This window comes from Berghia stephanieae, chromosome 12 (assembly GCF_034508935.2).
Source record: "Berghia stephanieae isolate SIO BIC M18660-M18661 chromosome 12, UCSD_Bste_1.3, whole genome shotgun sequence".
In the NCBI taxonomy this organism is placed as follows: domain Eukaryota; kingdom Metazoa; phylum Mollusca; class Gastropoda; order Nudibranchia; family Aeolidiidae; genus Berghia; species Berghia stephanieae.
Genome location: NC_088371.1, coordinates 26948079 through 26953418, shown reverse-complemented (window position 1 = coordinate 26953418; position 5340 = coordinate 26948079). Strand labels below are relative to the sequence as shown.

General features: G+C 36.6%; 1 long non-coding RNA gene across 2 annotated transcripts in view; it reads right to left on the bottom strand.

Annotated features, from left to right (window-relative positions):
• The window catches only part of LOC144957792 (uncharacterized), a 57415-nt gene extending 52170 nt beyond the window's left edge, over positions 1-5245 (bottom strand). For both annotated transcript variants that reach the window (XR_013642208.1, XR_013642209.1), the window contains exons 1-2: positions 5169-5245; positions 1-206 (exon numbers count right to left, since the gene is read on the bottom strand). The exon at positions 1-206 is cut by the window's left edge and continues 222 nt beyond it. This is a non-coding gene — a long non-coding RNA (uncharacterized LOC144957792). The remainder of the gene's footprint in view (positions 207-5168) is intronic.
• Between the last annotated feature and the right edge of the window lie 95 nt (positions 5246-5340).

Below are 5340 nucleotides of genomic sequence, written 5' to 3'. Positions count from 1 at the left end.
GTGTCCTAAAGACTGACATACTGACATACAATCAATGAGAACTATAAAGAATCCATTCTAGAATTCAACTACAAACTGAAAAGCATGATAAATATCACTCTCTCAAATAATTTCCTTTGCTCAGGTTCACTCACACTCTCCTTTATTGCAAAACATTGATAAGTGAGATAACGTTTGTATTTCAATTATAAACTTAATCACATAACCTAAATAATGGAGAATAAAAACAGCTAATTATAAAAATAATTCACAGATCAAATTATCTATTTGAACTCCGCATATTTAGCTTAATTACTCATTGACCATATATTTTTTTAAATGGCATTGTTTCATTTAAACAAGACCATGACGCTTATGCCTGGACCGGGTATTCACAAATTCTGCTTTTGTGTTCCACTTTTCGAATCGAATATATCTCTATCTTATCCGTTTATTTGCAAATTTTCTGCACTTTATAAATAAGACCATAACGCTTATGTCTGGACCGGTTGTTCGCAAATTCTGCCTTTGTGTTCCACTGTTCGATTAGAATTAATCTCTATTTTTTTCCGTTTATTTGCAAAGTTTCTGCACTTTATAAATAAGACCATAGCGCTTATGTCTGGACCGGGCATTCGCAAATTCTGCTTTTGTGTTCCACTTTTCGAATCGAATTAATCTCTATTTTATCCGTCTATTTGCAAAGATTCTGTACTTTATAAATAGGACTATGACGCTTATGTCTGGACTGGGTATTCGCAAATTTTCCTTTTGTGTTCCACTTTTCGAATCGAAATAACATCTAGTCTATCCGTTTATTTGCAAAGTTTCTGCACTTTATAAATAAGACCATAACGCTTATGTCTGGACCGGCATTCGCAGATTCTGCTTTTGTGTTCCACTTTTCGAATCGAATGAATCTCTATCTTATCCGTTTATTTGCAAAGTTTCTGCACTTTATAAATAAGACCATAGCGCTTATGTCTGGACCGGGCATTCGCAAATTCTGCTTTTGTGTTCCACTTTTCGAATCGAATTAATCTCTATTTTATCCGTCTATTGCAAAGATTCTGTACTTTATAATAGGACTATGACGCTTATGTCTGGACTGGTATTCGCAAATTTCCTTTTGTGTTCCACTTTTCGAATCGAAATAAACATCTGTCTATCCGTTTATTTGCAAAGTTTCTGCACTTTATAATAAGACCATAACGCTTATGTTGACCGGGCATTCGCAGATTCTGCTTTTGTGTTCACTTTTCGAATCGAATGAATCCTATCTTATCCGTTTATTTCAAAGTTTCTGCACTTTATAATAAGACCATAGCGCTTATGTCTGGACCGGCATTCGCAAATTCTGCTTTGTGTTCCACTTTTCGAATCGAATTAATCTCTATTTTATCCGTCTATTTGCAAAGATTCGTACTTTATAAATAGGACTATGACGCTTATGTCTGGACTGGGTATTCGCAAATTTTCCTTTTGTGTTCCACTTTTCGAATCGAAATAACATCTAGTCTATCCGTTTATTTGCAAAGTTTCTGCACTTTATAAATAAGACCATAACGCTTATGTCTGACCGGCATTCGCAATTTGCTTTTGTGTTCCACTTTTCGAATCGAATAATCTCTATTTATCCGTTTATTTGCAAAGTTTCTGCACTTTATAAATAAGACCATAGCGCTTATGCTGGACCGGGCATTCGCAAATTCTGCTTTTGTGTTCCACTTTTCGAATCGAATTAATCTCTATTTTATCCGTCTATTTGCAAGATTCTGTACTTTATAAATAGGACTAGACGCTTATGTCTGACTGGTATTCGCAAATTTCCTTTTGTGTTCCACTTTTCGAATCGAAATAACATCTTCTATCCGTTTATTTGCAAAGTTTCTGCACTTTATAAATAAGACCATAACGCTTATGTCTGGACCGGGCATTCGCAGATTCTGCTTTTGTGTTCCACTTTCGAATCGAATGAATCTCTATCTTATCCGTTTATTTGCAAAGTTTCTGCACTTTATAAATAAGACCATAGCGCTTATGTCTGGACCGGGCATTCGCAAATTCTGCTTTGTGTTCCACTTTTCGAATCGAATTAATCTCTATTTATCGTCTATTTGCAAAGATTCTGTACTTATAAATAGGACTATGACGCTTATGTCTGGACTGGTATTCGCAAATTTTCCTTTTGTGTTCCACTTTCGAATCGAATAACATCTAGTCATCCGTTATTTGCAAAGTTTCTGCACTTTATAAATAAGACCATAACGCTTATGTCTGGACGGGCATTCGCAGATTCTGCTTTGTGTTCCACTTTTCGAATCGAATGAATCTCTATCTTATCCGTTATTTGCAAAGTTTCTGCACTTTATAAATAAACATAGCGCTAGCTGGACCGGGCATTCGCAAATTCTGCTTTTGTGTTCCACTTTTCGAATCGAATTAATCTCTATTTTATCCGTCTATTTGCAAAGATTCTGTACTTTATAAATAGGACTATGACGCTTATGTCTGGACTGGGTATTCGCAAATTTTCCTTTTGTGTTCCACTTTTCGAATCGAAATAACATCTAGTCTATCCGTTTATTTGCAAAGTTTCTGCACTTTATAAATAAGACCATAACGCTTATGTCTGGACCGGGCATTCGCAGATTCTGCTTTTGTGTTCCACTTTTCGAATCGAATGAATCTCTATCTTATCCGTTTATTTGCAAAGTTTCTGCACTTTATAAATAAGACCATAGCGCTTATGTCTGGACCGGGCATTCGCAAATTCTGCTTTTGTGTTCCACTTTTCGAATCGAATTAATCTCTATTTTATCCGTCTATTTGCAAAGATTCTGTACTTTATAAATAGGACTATGACGCTTATGTCTGGACTGGGTATTCGCAAATTTTCCTTTTGTGTTCCACTTTTCGAATCGAAATAACATCTAGTCTATCCGTTTATTTGCAAAGTTTCTGCACTTTATAAATAAGACCATAACGCTTATGTCTGGACCGGGCATTCGCAGATTCTGCTTTTGTGTTCCACTTTTCGAATCGAATGAATCTCTATCTTATCCGTTTATTTGCAAAGTTTCTGCACTTTATAAATAAGACCATAGCGCTTATGTCTGGACCGGGCATTCGCAAATTCTGCTTTTGTGTTCCACTTTTCGAATCGAATTAATCTCTATTTTATCCGTCTATTTGCAAAGATTCTGTACTTTATAAATAGGACTATGACGCTTATGTCTGGACTGGGTATTCGCAAATTTTCCTTTTGTGTTCCACTTTTCGAATCGAAATAACATCTAGTCTATCCGTTTATTTGCAAAGTTTCTGCACTTTATAAATAAGACCATAACGCTTATGTCTGGACCGGGCATTCGCAGATTCTGCTTTTGTGTTCCACTTTTCGAATCGAATGAATCTCTATCTTATCCGTTTATTTGCAAAGTTTCTGCACTTTATAAATAAGACCATAGCGCTTATGTCTGGACCGGGCATTCGCAAATTCTGCTTTTGTGTTCCACTTTTCGAATCGAATGAATCTCTATCTTATCCGTTTATTTGCAAAGTTTCTGCACTTTATAAATAAGACCATAGCGCTTATGTCTGGACCGGGCATTCGCAAATTCTGCTTTTGTGTTCCACTTTTCGAATCGAATGAATCTCTATCTTATCCGTTTATTTGCAAAGTTTCTGCATTTTATAAATAAGACCATAACGCTTATGTCTGGACCGGGCATTCGCAAATTCTGCTTTTGTGTTCCACTTTTCGAATCGAATGAATCTCTATCTTATCCGTTTATTTGCAAAGTTTCTGCACTTTATAAATAAGACCATAACGCTTATGTCTGGACCGGGCATTCGCAAATTCTGCTTTTGTGTTCCACTTTTCGAATCGAATGAAATCTCTATCTTGTCCGTTTATTTTCAAAGTTTCTAGATTTTATAAATAAGACCATAACACTTATGTCTGGACCGGGCATTCGCAAATTCTGCTTTTGTGTTCCACTTTTCGAATCGAATTAATCTCTATTTTATCCGTTTATTTGCAAAGATTCTGCACTTTATAAATAAGACCATGACGCTTATGTCTGGACCGGGTATTCGCAAATTCTCCTTTTGTGTTTCACTTTTCGAATCGAATTAATATCTAGTCTATCAGTTTATTTGCAAAGTTTCTGCATTTTATAAATAATAATAATTGTTCAAAATTTTACCTTACACCCGATATTACAAGTACAAGTGAGCCAGGTGAAGAAGATTGTCAAACAGTGTGACAGATGAAATAGGAAGAGAGAGAGAGAGGAGAGAGAGAGAGAGAGAGAGAGAGAGAGAGAGAGAGAGAGAGAGAGAGAGAGAGAGAGAGAGAGAGTGAGAGAGAGAGAGAGAGAGAGGGCAAGAGAGAGAGAGAGAGGGTAAGAGAGAGAGAGAGATATTCGTTTTTTGTTCAAAATCTCTCTCTCTCTCTCTATCTCTCATTGCACAAGGTTGTGCTATTTACTACTATTTATCAAGAACAGCCAAGCTGGCAACCCAGTCTCTGTATAAACTAAGCAAGATGGCAACAGGGACCTCGCTCCTTATCCAATGCCGAAGCTTTAGTTTGAGTCAAACGGTTTTGTTAAAAAAACCCACCCAAAATAAGTTCGTGTCGTAAGTGATGGAAGTTGAAGTCGGCTTATTATAAAATCGTTTTTATGGTCTGTTTGGATTACCCTTTTTAAATAGAAAAAGTGAATATATCATAAACTTGAAGAATAGGCAAGCTAAATGAAATTTAAATTGACTGATTAAATGAGTACGCGAGGCTGAGTTGCGAACGACTACTGTGTTCCGACATTCCGATCCCAGTGTCATTCATGTTCACCGTACCGTGTTACTGTCTACACACTACACTGCATTGTTAGTGACTGGTCATGTCTTTTTTGTTTGTATGTTTTACGCAAGCTTAATAAAAATTAAATTGACTGATTAAATGAATACGTGAGGCAGAGTTGCGAACGACTCATGGGTTCCGACATTCCGATCCCAGTGTCAGTCATGTTCACCGTACTGTGTTACTGTCTACACACTACACGGCATTGTTAGTGACTGGTCATGCCTGTTTTGTTTGTATGTTTCTTTTAATATGGGTCAATTTACAAAGAATAATAATAGAAATGTTCAAAACAAAAACTAGATTCACTATTACGTGCCTGTAATGAAGTGCTTTCCACAAACCGTGAGCGAGAATGATGGTGGAGGTAATGGCAACCATGTGGGTTTGTTATTGTTTCCTACCTCCGTCAACCCGCGCATCCGGTTGCGCACCCACGCTGATTCTGACCAATTGGTGTCATTTGAGATCAATTTAATTTATGTGTTACC